This window comes from Rana temporaria, chromosome 3 (genome assembly GCF_905171775.1).
Source record: "Rana temporaria chromosome 3, aRanTem1.1, whole genome shotgun sequence".
NCBI classification, from domain to species: Eukaryota; Metazoa; Chordata; class Amphibia; order Anura; family Ranidae; genus Rana; species Rana temporaria.
Genome location: NC_053491.1, coordinates 295,020,644 through 295,036,166, shown reverse-complemented (window position 1 = coordinate 295,036,166; position 15,523 = coordinate 295,020,644).

The window sequence follows — 15,523 nt, the reverse complement described above, 5'->3', positions numbered from 1 at the left end:
TGATCCGGCTCAATCAGGAGGAGCAGCTTATTGCACAAACGTTCGTGCAGGAGCAGGTGGAGGGACTTGAAGGGTACGACTCCACTGTTGGGAACTTGGGGACTGGTAAGTTTTTTTTCTTTCATATCTGCTGTGCATCATGGGAGGTGGTACAAGTGAACATATTTGTGGGTAGAAGTGAAGATGTAAGTATTATTTTTATTTCATATCTGCTGTGCATCATGGGAGGGGGTACAAGTGAACATGTGAGAAGTGTGTTGCACCAGCAAAATATTTCGTTTTGGTGTCATCCACAGGTGGTGATGAGGAAGAAGAAGCTGGGCCGTCTTCGGCTGCGGCTCGACCCAGCCCATCCAGACCAGAGCCAGGGGTCCAGTCAGGCCCCATGGACATTCTGGCTATGCTTGTCCAGGAGGAGATCATACCGGGGACAAGTATGGAGGAACAAGTGGTATTGGAGGAGGATTCCATTTTCCTCATCCAGGAGGACTCTGGCTCCCTCCAGGAGGATACCACCATCCCTGTGCAACCCATAGGCACGTCATCCCCCTCCAGGGCAAGCCCCTCCAGGGCAAGCCCCTCCCTTGTGGACCCCTCCCCTTCTCCCTCTGTCCCTGGCCGAGCCTCTCCTCCCAGGAAGGCTCTGTCCAAAACGAGGCATATACCCTCCAGCCTCCGTGACGGTCTGCTGGAGGAGCAGGCCCTGCAGACCCGCCATATAGGGGCCATGGTGGGAGAGGTGCGTCGTCTGGCGGACAGCATGGCATCCACCTCCACCTCTATGCAGCATGCCCTCACCCTGCATGAGGACCGGGACAAACATGTCGCACAGAGCCTGGGGGAAATTAGTGGCAACTCTAAGGCCCCATACTCACGAGCAAACATGTCTGCTGAAACTGGCCCGCAGGCCAGTTTCAGCAGACATGTTTGGTCGTGTGTGGGCGCGAGCGGGCCGAATTCCAGCAAACATTTGCCCGCCGGGCCTTTTCCCAGCAGACAAATATTCCTGGACTTGTTTTAAAACAGTCCGCTGGAATTCTGCCCGCTCGGACATGTACGGTCGTCAGTACAGACCTACCGTACATGTCCAGGCGCCCGCCGTCCCTCGCATGCGTCGAATGACTTCGACGCATGCGTGGAAGCATTTTAAAGGCGGGCCGCCCACGTCGCCGCGTCATTGTCGCGGCGACACCGCGTCATCGACGCGGCGACACCGCGGACACGCCCCGCGTATTGTTTACGCGCGGACTTCTGTACGATGGTGTGTACAACCATCGTACAGAAGCCCTCTGGCAGACATGTATGGTGGAAACGGTCCGACGGACCGCTTTCACCATACATGTTTGGTCGTGAGTACCCGGCCTAAGGCCATAGTCACCTGCTTGGTGGCTCTGGAGACCACACCAGCTTTGTTAAGCAGGATGACAGCTGCGGTGGAGGCCAATACCGCTGCTGTGCAGGCCAACACCGCTGCAGTGCAGGAGGAGGCGAGAGTTACCCGCCGGCATCAGCGGGATACCACCACCCGCCAAATGCGGATGTTGGCCCAGACCAACACCATCCTTGCCCGCCTGGCCAACGCTATGGAGGGCATGCAGCCACCACCTGCAAGGAGTGTGGAAGTAGGGGTTGATGCTCCTCTCCCCCCTCCTCCCCCCCCTCCATCCCCACCCCATGCCTCCTCCCCACCACGGAGATTGAGGAGCCGGAGCCGGGGCACCCTTGGCCCAAAGAAAAAAACAAAAAAATAATTTAATGTCTACATTTTTTTTTTCAACACAATATGATTTTTTTATTATTTTTCTATATGCTCAGGGTATGAGATTTTTTTTCTTTTATATGCTCAGGATATGAGTTTTTATATTTATTTGTAGTCCCTACACACGGTGAGGAGTGTATACTACAGTGTGACTGGTGTGTGAATGGGGGGGGGGGGTGGCACTCCTGCTGGAAAAGGGGTATCACCCTCTGCCATGTGAAAGGTGTATGAATGGACAGCAACATAATTGGAGCCTTGACGCGGCGTTGCTGCTCCCTAATACCATGGGGTATTGTTGGGTCTAATCCAATTTGGGGTGCATGTGTCGGGTGTGTGCTAGGGACTACAGTGGTGTGCATACATGCATTATACTTGTGACAAGATCAGGGTGTGTTTAATGTGCAAAGAGACGTTCCACAAGACCATTCCGGATTGCTCTTCCCTCAGAAGATCCGGTAGTGTTTCTTGGGGGGGGGGGGGTTGCGTGATTCGGGGGTAAGGTCATTGCGTAGCTCAATGTGCATGCCCCTTCTTTGAGCTAAATTGTGGAGAATACTACATGCCCCTACGATTTGGCATACAAAGTTGGGTGAATACAATAGGGTCCCCCCTGATTTATCCAGACATCTGAATCGAGATTTAAGGATGCCAAATGTGCGCTCCACCACCGCACGGGTACGTGCATGGGCTTCGTTATATCTTTCCTCTCCTGGTGTTTGAGGGTTACGAAATGGGGTCATCATGTGACGTCCCAGGGCATATGCAGAGTCACCTGGAAGGGAAAAGACAGGAGGATGTTAGTCGTGCATGTGCCCCTTGTGATGTGTGCATCATGGGGGGGGGCAGTCATACCTGACACCCATGTCACTCACCAATCAGCCAGCTGTCTCCATACATGTTCTGGTCAAACTCGGTTGGGATGGGGCTGTGTCGGTAAATAAAACTGTCATGGCTTGACCCTGGGTGTTTGGCACGGACATGCCATATGAGGCCATGTGCATCCACAATCATCTGCACATTTATCGAATGCCAATGTTTCCTGTTGCAGTAGATATGCTCGAGGAGCCGGGGGGGCGTAGTGCCACATGGGTACAATCTATTGCACCCACAGTGCGTGGAAATCTGGCTAATGCATAAAAATCACTGATTGCCTTCTGCCGCAGGTCAGACGTGGTTGGTTTGATAAATTGTGTGCCCATTCATCTGAGTATTGCAGGGATCACTTGGTGCACACACCTGCTCATGCTGGATTGGGACATCCCCGCCACCACTCCACCTGTGCGCTGAAATGAGCCAGTTGCCAAAAAATGAAGGGTTGCCACTACCTTCACCAGTGGCTGCACTGCCTGTCCCCGATGGGTCGGGCTGCTGATGTCATCCTGCAGGATTGTTACCAACTCAAGGATGATTTCAGGGCTGAAGCGAAACATGCGATACACCTCATTATCACTCATCTGAAAAAGGTTGTAGCGCCCTCTGTAAATCCTCTCCCGTGCCCTCCTACGAGTCGGCTCAGTCAATATAATATCAAGAACCATAGCTGCCCCTGGCATGTTGGTGCACAGATGTGAGGTCACGAAAATGTGGGTGCTCTGCTTGTTCAGCTCGTCTGTCTAGGTGCTGCTGAAGTTGCGCGCTCCTTCAGATGACATTTGGCCATCTTTTGCTAACTTGCCCCTGCTTTTAGCAGGAGCAAGTTTGCCCAGGGAAAAAAGCTTGCGCGCTTCCAGCGCAAGATGCGCATCACACGCGCATGTTTCTGAATCATCGGCAGTACCTAATTTGCATATTCGCTGAGGGAATTCCATGAAGGCGCAACTTACACCCCGCGCAAAATTGCGCGAAAATTGCGCTGGAACAGCTAGGCTGCGTGCGCGGGAAAATGGCCGCATTTCAGGCTTAACTGGTTTACAGAATCAGCAGCAAATTTGCATGGGAGCAAATCAGTACTTGCGCGGCGCAAATCACACTTGCTCCCGCGCAAGTGCTTCTTGAATCTGGGCCCATGTCTTATAAATATGCATGCATGCATCTATTCCCTGAATCTGTGATGACAGACACTGACCTGTTGTGCTGCCAATTGCGGCCACTTCCTCCACCTCTCCTTCCTCCACCTCTTCTTCCTCCACATCCTGAGGTTGGGGTTCTCTGTGAGGTTGGGGTTCTCTCTGAGGTGTGGGGTTCCTGAGCTCCTCAGAGTGGTGTCCTCCGAGTCTTCGCTCCCCTATGAGAATGAAACAAAAGGTATACTTAAAGCACACAGATATTTAAAGGCAGAACTAGGAATATGAAACATTGCTTGGAAGTGTCAGGAAAGGTTCCTCCCGCTGGTTATACTGCCTGGTATTTGGCGTGCAGTGCTGTGGTCCACCACCAGGTGTCTCCTGGCAGTCTGGAACTGCTAGGGGAGCTTTCCCCTGGTGGTATTATGTGATCCTTGGGCTGCAGTACTGGCGTCCACCAGCGGGGGGTTCTTGGCAGTGTGGGGCCGTCATCTCCTGCGATCAGGCATCACCTGAGCCTGATTGCAGGAGATGTGTATAAATACCTGGCAGTGACAATTAGACCTTGCCTTTAATTCTTTCTTGCGCCCTAACCTGAAACCTGTACCTGAACCTGGAATCTGGTTTCCTGGAATCCTGTTATCCTGTTATCCTGTACCCTGTGCTCTGTACCTACACCTGTTCCCCCTGTGATCCATCCATCCCCTCCTTGTCCTGTTTGTGCTCCCTTTCCCCAGCTTCTGACCTCCCGTAGACGATCCTGGCCTGGCCCTGTTGTGATTCCGGTTTGTCCTTATTACTTGTACATATTACAGGGAGTGCAGAATTATTAGGCAAGTTGTATTTTTGAGGATTAATTTTATTATTGAACAACAACCATGTTCTCAATGAACCCAAAAAACTCATTAATATCAAAGCTGAATATTTTTGGAAGTAGTTTTTAGTTTGTTTTTAGTTTTAGCTATTTTAGGGGGATATCTGTGTGTGCAGGTGACTATTACTGTGCATAATTATTAGGCAACTTAACAAAAAAAATATATATACCCATTTCAATTATTTATTTTTACCAGTGAAACCAATATAACATCTCAACATTCACAAATATACATTTCTGACATTCAAAAACAAAACAAAAACAAATCAGTGACCAATATAGCCACCTTTCTTTGCAAGGACACTCAAAAGCCTGCCATCCATGGATTCTGTCAGTGTTTTGATCTGTTCACCATCAACATTGCGTGCAGCAGCAACCACAGCCTCCCAGACACTGTTCAGAGAGGTGTACTGTTTTCCCTCCTTGTAAATCTCACATTTGATGATGGACCACAGGTTCTCAATGGGGTTCAGATCAGGTGAACAAAGAGGCCATGTCATTAGTTTTTCTTCTTTTATACCCTTTCTTGCCAGCCACGCTGTGGAGTACTTGGACGCGTGTGATGGAGCATTGTCCTGCATGAAAATCATGTTTTTCTTGAAGGATGCAGACTTCTTCCTGTACCACTGCTTGAAGAAGGTGTCTTCCAGAAACTGGCAGTAGGACTGGGAGTTGAGCTTGACTCCATCCTCAACCCGAAAAGGCCCCACAAGCTCATCTTTGATGATACCAGCCCAAACCAGTACTCCACCTCCACCTTGCTGGCGTCTGAGTCGGACTGGAGCTCTCTGCCCTTTACCAATCCAGCCACGGGCCCATCCATCTGGCCCATCAAGACTCACTCTCATTTCAGCAGTCCATAAAACCATAGAAAAATCATTCTTGAGATATTTCTTGGCCCAGTCTTGACGTTTCAGCTTGTGTGTCTTGTTCAGTGGTCGTCGTCTTTCAGCCTTTCTTACCTTGGCCATGTCTCTGAGTATTGCACACCTTGTGCTTTTGGGCACTCCAGTGATGTTGCAGCTCTGAAATATGGCCAAACTGGTGGCAAGTGGCATCTTGGCAGCTGCACGCTTGACTTTTCTCAGTTCATGGGCAGTTATTTTGCGCCTTGGTTTTTCCACACGCTTCTTGCGACCCTGTTGACTATTTTGAATGAAACGCTTGATTGTTCGATGATCACGCTTCAGAAGCTTTGCAATTTTAAGAGTGCTGCATCCCTCTGCAAGATATCTCACTATTTTTGACTTTTCTGAGCCTGTCAAGTCCTTCTTTTGACCCATTTTGCTAAAGGAAAGGAAGTTGACTAATAATTATGCACACCTGATATAGGGTGTTGATGTCATTAGACCACACCCCTTCTCATTACAGAGATGTACATTACCTAATATGCCTAATTGGTAGTAGGCTTTCGAGCCTATACAGCTTGGAGTAAGACAACATGCATAAAGAGGATGATGTGGTCAAAATACTCATTTGCCTAATAATTCTGCACTCCCTGTAGTCTATTACTGTTATTATTTGTGGTTTCTGTTGGTGTTGGTTGGAGTGTTTTTGGAGGTTGCTATTTTAATATATTTTTTCACTATCCTTAATAAATCATATTTTCACTTAAAACACGTCTGGGTTCCCTATGTTGCAGTCCACACAATTCTGATCACATCTGATTCATGATAGGAAGTAAGGTACAATTGTCTGTTTTGGCAGAGTTCCAAGATAAAGACTTGATTTATTCTTTTTCCAAAGCTGGAATACTTACCTTTTTTGGCCAAGTTTCACACATGGAGACACCCCAAAAATCCACTGGAGCACCTGTGTGGGACACCCTAAAAAGGTTGTTCTAGTGTCCCACACTAGTGCTCCAGAGTCCAGATGTGTAACCAGCTGCTGAGTGTCCTCTCCTTTACACTGAATCAAGTTTGCATTTCACATTCTAGTTACAAACACATCTAGACAACAATGTTCTAAATGTTGTTTCAATACAAATAGGCATGACCAAATGTGGTTTACCTGTATCTGCGCTAAACATTGTATTTTGTGGACAAACAATGTTTACTACAAACGATTATACTTTGGCCACTAAGTTGCCATTTTAAAATGTCCAACCAGTCAATTAAAGCACATGGAACAACATGAAAGTAATAATAAAAATACTAATAACACTGCTCTGGCTCCCTCAGCTTTAGGTCAGACCACGGGCCAAATTCTCAAAACCATGTGTAAATTTAGGATTATCTAACTTATGTCATTTAAGTTAGGGCGCCCTAAGTTGGTGTCGTAACTACCGTATTCTCAGTGCATTTGCGCTCAAAACTGCGCCATCCTTAACTTAAGTTTCAATGCCTAAGGCGTGGTTATGGCAAGTGGGATTGAAGTGGGCGTGCTTCATTGTAATGAGCCGTGACCCCATGCAAATGAATTGCCGGCCGTACTGCGCATGCGCGCACGAATCTGGACCTCAATGCGCATGTGCAGAACTTTGGTCAGCGCAATCAGTGAGATAGGTAAAAGGCCAAGCGTACTTAGTTTGAAGATCGCCCTGTGGCTAAATAGCCCCAGTCAAACACACTTCAATTGCAAAAGTATTTCCCTGTGTTCCCTTCCTAAAGCAAGTTGCTTCTGCTTTGAACGTTTGTCAGTGTTTGTTGGTAAGATTGTTTTGTGAGAAAAGTGTTTGTGGAGTTGGAGGGTATAGTTGGTGTTTGTTTTTGCTAATTTGTTTTTTGTTTTGATTGTTTGCCTGTTTGTTTTTACTAATAGTTTTTTTTGGGTTTTGTTTATATTTTTTGTTTTTCTTTTTTGCCTGTTTGTTTTCGAATTAATAGTAGCTGTCTGTCTATTTTTTATTTTGGCTTGTTTGTATTTTCTTTGGTGTGTGTGTGTATTGTTGTTTGTTTGTTGGCTGAGTTCCCTGTTGCTGGGTGTTGTCTGTCATGGCTCCCAAGCGCAGGAAGCTAAATTTTTCACCGGCAGAGAAGCATATACTTGCTCAGGGCGTCCTTAAATTTGGGCGATTTCTCCATGGCCCTGAGAGCCACACCACCACCCCGGCCAGGAGGAAGGAGATCCTTCAAAAGATCACCGATCGGATCAATGCGGCGGGGGGGGGGGGAGACCAGGACCATCGCTGGAGTTCAAAAAAAAATAAATGACTTGAGGAGCGTGTCCCGGAACAAGCTGGCAACGCTGCATGCCCATACCAGGGGCACTGGAGGAGGGGGACCCTGCCCAGTCAGGATGAGTGAGGAGGAATGGGCAGTGGCCCAGTGTTTCCACCCACAGCAGGTGGTGGGCCTGCCTGGCTTTGACAATGATCCTCTTATGAGGACAGGTAATTTTTTTGAATTTCTATCTGGTGATTAGCATGTGTGGGTGGGGGAAGGGAAGATGTGCCAAGTTTGTGGATACAACAACCTGTGATTGTTTTGTGTCCTCCCCAGATGGCCAGGAGGTGGCAGCCCCATCAGCCCAGGAGGTGGCAGCCCCATCAGCCCAGGAGGTGGCAGCCCCATCAGCCCAGGAGGTGGCAGCCCCATCAGCCCAGGAGGTGGCAGCCCCATCAGCCCAGGAGGTGGCAGCCCCATCAGGTCACGAGGTTGCTGGCCCATCAGGTCAGGAGTTTGCTGGCCCATCAGGTCAGGAGGTTGCTGGCCCATCAGGGCAGGCTGCTGCACCACCCCCAAGACAGGCTCATGCAGAGTCCCAAGAAGGGCAGGATTCGCCATGGGAGGATAATTTGGATGTTGAGTGGGAGGAGGATGAGGGGGAGGAAGATGACAATATTCTGATTGGGCAGGAAATAATGATGGGCCAAGATATGACCTTTGAATCATCCCCTGAGGGAACCCCACAGGCGCCCAGAAGTCAGGCCACCATCATGGGTCGCCCCTTCCAACCCTCCTCCAACATGCAGCAGCACCCATGGCTCACTCCAACTCCTCCTCCAAGGCCACAAGCCTCAGGGGCAAGTAGGATGCCGACCCCTGAAAACAGGGGGGGGTTGGTGCGTCTGCCGGTCAGTCTGTTGAGGGACAATGTCCGGCAGACCCGCAGTCTGTCTGCAATACAAAAAACTATCAGCAAGGTGGAGCGCAGCCTGGGTGCAATGAGGGAGTCACTGGGTGACGTGGCCACCAACTCCGTGGGGGTCATCACCTGTTTGTGGGACATGAGGAACGCCACAACAGGTGTGGCCCAGGAGGTGACTGCCCTCACCCAGGCTGTGCAGGCCAATACCCGGGCTGTGCAGGCCAATACGGCTGCCATAACTTCCTGTCTGACAAGGATAGCCGTTGCCTTGGAGGGAAGGCCAGCAGGAGGACAGACACCAGGGGAGGCTGCTTCCTCCCCTGTACAGTCCCCCCGCCCTCAAAATACTCCCTCCCCTGCACAGTCCCCCCCCCTGAGAATACTCCCTCCCCTGCACATTCCCCCCCCCCTGAAAATACTCCCTCCCCTGCACAGACCCCCCCCCGTGAAGATCCCCCAGTTGGCCGTGGACGTCCCCGTGGCTGTCCCCGTGCCCGTCCCCGTGACTGTGCCCGTGCCCGTGGGCAGCCCAGAAGGAGCACTCGGCAACATCCCTAATTTGCAGGGGTACTTTTTTTTTTTTTTTTTTACACTGTACTTATGATTTGGTATATGTGTGTGAATGATGTGTGAATGTGGGGGGATGGCATTCCTGAAAACATAAGGGTGTCACCCTCAGTTTTGGTGGAGTAGGGATCCCCAGGACCAGGGAGAAGTCATCCTAGGTTCCTGAATGGTGTATGAATGCACAGTGACATAATTGGAGCCGTGGCGGGGCGTTACTGCTCCCAAGTACCAAAGGGGGGGGGGGGTACTTGGATCTAATCCAATTCTATGTGCATGTGATGTGTCTGTGCTAGGGACCACAGTGACGTGCATTCATGCATTCTCATTGTGAGATAATTAATGTGCGTTTTGTAAATCAAAATAAACATTCTGTTTGGCATATAAGTAATGTGCATTTATTTAACAAAATAAAGATTTAAAGGTCACATAATCTCTGTGATTTGGTCTTGGCAAATCAAAAACAAAAATTGTATTAGGATGCATTTACTGGGCAAAGATGCCTTCAGACAGTTGTCTCCTGATTGCCTGGCCCTCAGCAGACCGGGTAGAGGGGTTTGGGGGGGGGGGGGGGGTTGCCTGGGTGGGGGGTCAGGTCAGGAGATATGTCCACATGCATGCCCTTTCTTAATGCAAAATTGTGCAGTATGCAACATGCACCAATAATTTTGCATACAAAGTCTGGGGAATACAATAGTGTACCCCCAGTCTTGTCCAGGCATCGGAATCGTGACTTTAGCATGCCAAAAGTCCGCTCAACTATAGCCCGGGTCTGGACGTGCACCTCATTGTATTTTCGTTCTCCGGGTGTTTGGGGGTTTCTAAAGGGGGTCATCAGGTGGGGTCCCAATGCATATCCTGAGTCACCTGTAAGGGAAAAGACAGGAGGATATTAGTCATGCATGTGCCCCTTGTGATGTCTCCATCATGGGGGGGGCATACCTGACACCAATGTCACTCACCAATCAGCCAGCTGTCTCCATAAACGTTCATCTCCAAGTCTTGGTAGATCTTGGTCTGCCGTAGAATAAAACTGTCGTGGCACGACCCTGGAAACTTGGCACAAACGTGCCAGATGAGGCCATGGGCATCTACAATCATCTGGACGTTGATGGAATGCCACCCTTTTCTGTTTCTGAACAGGTGTTCAGTTTCATGGGGGGGCTGGAGTGCCACATGGGTGCAGTCAATCGCACCGATGATCTTAGGAAAGCCAGCAATATTGTAGAAGTCTGTCATGGCTTGCACACGCTGGTCCTCCTGGGTGGGCATGACAAACTGATGGCTCATGCGCCGCAGTATGGCAGGGACCACCTGATGTAGGCATTTACTCATGGTGGACTGCACCATCCCAGCCACACCTCCAGATGCTCGCTGGAAGGAGCCACTCGCTAGAAAATGCAGTGTTGCCATAACTTTTTCCAGAGGTGTCAGGGCATGGGAACGTAGGGTTGGGGCGATTAGATCCTCATGAAGGAGTTGGGTAATCTCCAGGATGGCCTCCCTATCAAATCGGTAGTTGCCAATGACCTCATAAACTGGCATTTGCCAAATATCACGGCGTGGCCGATAAACACGCGCCTGTGCCCTCATCCTCCTCCTCTGTGCCCTCCTCCTCCTTTGTGCCTGTAAGGCAGCAAGTGCCGTCAAAATCATTGCTGGTCCTGGCATTTTTCAGCAACAAACTTCACAACTAGAGCTGTAACTCCCTTCTGCAAACCCTTCCACAGCATGTGTAAAATTAGGGCTGGTTTTATAATGTGGAACTTTAGTCAGAAAAACTAACAGGTGCGCACAGGGCGGAAAATACGGCACACACACTTAATTCTGAGAATCGCCCTAACTCCCTCATTTGCATCTTTGCCTATCAAAAACAGCGGCGAGCCTAGCGTAATTTGCGCCCGGGAATGCGCAGGTGTAACTACTTTAAGTACGGCTGAAAATACGGAAATCTTTGCTTAAGTCATTTTGACGATCGCGCGCAAATATACGCGCCGTGTAAAATTAGAAAAATGGAGTTAAGTCTGCGTATCTCTTTTGAGAATTTGGCCCCACATTTTTCTCAGCTGCTCTTTTGATCTCCTGACACAAATTTCTGGTACAGACTCCTCACCACTTTGTTCATTATTTTGGCCTTTCTGAGATTAGGGTTCTGTACGGACCATGTTTCCCATTAAAATCTCTACACCGCAAGATGTCCGCCATGTCTGCCATTTCTGCAAAGGACATATTACTGGCCTTGTATCTTCTACTGGATCTGGAGGTTTCCGGCTCTGGGCTTTTCTTGTCGTTACTTAAAATAACAGCCACCTGCTGTCTCTCCGCCATGTTATCTCCCACTGCGTGCCGAAAGCGAAGGGGCGGGGAATATAATAGAAAGAACGTCAGGGGCGGGCAACGTGGGCGGAGTTTCACGCATTCGCAATGTATATAATGCTAACATGCATGTGTCGTAACTACGTTCTGTGTGCGGAGGAAGGAGGACCAGAAGCTATGAACGTACTAAACAAAGGTAAAATTGAAACTTGAGACATCAGTGACCTATACTGCTTCGTGATTGATGCCTATATTGGGATAAGAATAGGAAAGTTTAGGCTGGCCTAGTGTTTTTGTCTTGTCTTTTATCTTGCAGCAAATATGCAGCACTTCAAGGACCCAGTAATCAGGGAATGAGAAATTTGTGGGAGTTAAAGCACGATTTGTACCATAACCGTGATATAAGGAGAGCAACAATGGACAAATTGGTCAAATTTATGCAGGCAATGATCCTGTGGCAAACTTTGACATGGTTAATAATAAAGTAAATAATTTTAGGAGTATGTAAAGGAAAGAGTACATTAAAATCCTCAAATCACGTGAAATTGGCATCTTTCAGCACTACCTACTCTGACATTTGTTGGAGATGTAACACAATTAGAGGGGACATGCTACATATTTTTTGGACCTGCCCCAACATCCAAGACTACTGGACCAACGTTTTCCAGCTCATTTCCGAAGTTACTAAAGTCAAACCAACCCCCACACCGGCCCTTGCAATTCTCAACCTGAACATTGAAGAAATCCCCTTTCCCATGAGACACGTGACCACACACATACTCCTGGCAGCCAGGCTCAACATAGCAAGACATTGGAAGGACGTCCAGAATCCCAGCACAGCTCAGGTCAAAGACTTGGTTGCGCTTCACTTCAGCTACGAGACTATGACAGCAGTTAGTACAGGGCAGGCATCCAAAGCTCGGGCACTCTGGCAGCCCTGGCGCGACTGGACGGGAGCTACAACTACCATGAGATGTTAGGCTCCTATGACCCGTTTGGTATACTTCTTGACCGAGCAATACAAGTTCATACTGACACATAAGGTTTACTTTCTTTTTTCTGTCTAACTAACGGTTTCAAAACCCCCCATTAGGGGAAGACTACGTGACGTAGTGGACTCTGTTATTAATCACCTCTCCACTGGCGCGACACTAATGATCCCATAAGGGGTGTCGCTCCAGGGGAGTGGACTGAACGTATGTTTTAAGTCCACTGTGTCCTTATCTCATGTGTTATTTCATGATTTATGTTGATGAACACGATTCGTTTAATTGATACATGTTTCCCGACGTCGTTGCACGACGTACAAGTTTTAACTGTACCTTGTAATACCACGTGAAACTTTAATAAAAAAATATTGAACAAAAAAAAAATCCTCAAATCACGGACATCAGGAGTGGCAGTAGACAACGTGCATGTCCCCAAGTTGTGGTATTTCAAGAAACTGTGTTTTCTGGATGACCAACTTGAAGTCAGGGAATCACTTTCCAGCTTTCCCTCCACCATTCCCTCCAACCTTCCCTCCACCCTTCCCTCCACTCCAGCAGATGGTGACGAGGACCAACCTGGCCTGGAAGACCCGGATCTGAATATCTATAGCCAGGTATAGTATTTTTATACATATTTATTGTCCTAGAATTATTGTTGTGAACTAGATGTTATTATTCCCAAATTAAGGATTAATCAAAAAGTAATTTAAATATCAATAGACAGTAGTGTTCAAAAATGATTAGGACAAGAATGAAAAATGCTGGGATCAGAATGATAGTTTTTTCTATTTATTAACATTCAATTTGCAACAGTCATGAGCTGAAAATTGTGTATGATTGAAGAACCAAAAACTAAAACTATGTTTTTATACACAGGATGACATCAGCCAGGACGAGGCTCTGGAGTGTGGCAGCCAGGAGGAGGCAGGGGTGAGTGGCAGCCAGGAAGAGGCTTGGCCCAGTGGCAGGCAGGAGGTGCCCAGGCCCAGTGGCAGCACCCAGTCACAGGTGCCTCCCCTCCACGTTAGATCAAATAGTCAAATAGTAAGGCTTCTTGGGTTACGCTATGAACGCTGTATTTGCTCCAATGTTTCCATACACAAGATTTGTCTGCCATTAAGAACACTGCAGCAGCAGTAAGGAGACTACTACATCGTCACCAATCTTACCAGCATTTATTTCTGTGGCCCATCTATGCTGTTAGTCTAAACAGCAGTGAGGTAAGCTGCTTATAGACACGGAGGTGGGTTCACTGAAGATTTTCACTGAAGATTGCCACAGGAAGTTATCTTGATTTTGTTTGGTGGGGGGATTCGTATCACATGAGACTTTTTGTTCTTTTATATGAGTTTTATTTTAGAGTTTTTTTGGCTTTAGTGGACTCACTGTCTTATCTTCCACGTTGAATACTATTGGATCACCCGCTACTCACTGTTTTAGTTTGTTGTTTTATGATCACGGTTTACTTTATTTCACTTATATTGGCTATTTACATTGTTTAAGGAGTATTGTCATTTGCAGATTCTACCAGACCACGCTATAGCCATCATATTTATTGTCTGTTTTCCTCACAGTATAGTCACTTCCCACACTAGCCAATTGGCCAGTTCTTTTCACATTCATTATCTGGTGGTGGGACCCCAGTTTTGTCTCTTCCTCACCATTTCAGCTCCCTTGTGTCATGAAAATGGAGATCACAAGAAAATATTAAAGCCCCACCAAAAAAATAGGACATCTGGATTTAAATCCCCCCCAAAAAAAAAATACGCTAGTTTTACCAGAATGAGTGCTCCCGTCTCTTAATTTATTCTGAGCATGAATGTTTTTTTTCTACGTCGGAGTTCCACACAGATGATCTGAATTTTCGATAGGATTTTTTTCCATCGTACAAAAATAAAACATGTTCTATTTCTAAGCTCTGACGGAAAAAAAGTCAGATGGGCCCCACACACGGTCAGAATATTAAATTAATATTAACTTTAAATTCACATCTATTGCCTTGTACACACAATAGGAATTTCCGATGAAAAAAGTCAGACAGAATTTTTTCATCGGAAATTCCGATTGTGTGTACAAGGCAATAGATGTGAATCTAAGGTTAATATTAATTTAATAGATCAGAATATGGACTAGTTTCCCCTTTCCCAGGAGGTAGATTTTTTATAGTTATCTGCTAATTCTTCCTGGTGATCTGGTTAAGGTGTTGGGTTCATCTATTTAATAATAGTAAATCATGAATAAATCTGAAATATTTACCAGTTGCAATTTCACCAAGAAGGATCAGTTACAAGTTTTTCTTTGTAAAAGTTATATACTCTTGTAAATAAATGTGCTAACTATGATTATTCATAGTTATGGGAGTCTTTCATACTCCCACATTCCAGTCATTACTGTTGTAGTTCTCCATTAAAAATAGCTATTGTAAACCTGGATGCTCCACAATACAGACTTGTACGCACAAAAAAATCTAAATAATGCAGCAGTTTTAATATGCCTGAATTGGTGGTTTAGAATGTAGTGGATCAGATTACAAGAGTGGGCTAGGCAAACTGCTGATCTCTACTCAACTTCATTCTTTAGGAGATATTTCCATGTAGAAAATCTCAGTTAAATGCGATGCTAGATTTTAAAACTGGATATGCAAAAACTATTTATAGTTACCCTCACAGTAGCAGATACAGTGTAAACAGTATAAATGTTCTTATCCTCAGATTTGGCAAATTTTAAGTTAAAGCCCAACCCTTCTTTTATGGTCTCATTGGGGAGATGTTGTATCACTTACTGTCCTCTACAGACACCTGGATGTAAGAGAAAATCTCCCCAAAATAAAGGAAATTTGTTCCTAGACATTTGTCACTGAAACAAATGTCCTCGCTGGAAAATTTTGCCTCTTTTTCTGTTCTTGTGACAATTCCCTCACTTTTAGTCTTGGTGAAAGTAGTTGCCAGGATAAATAAAGAGTGGAAATCTTTCCAGTGAGGACAATAAA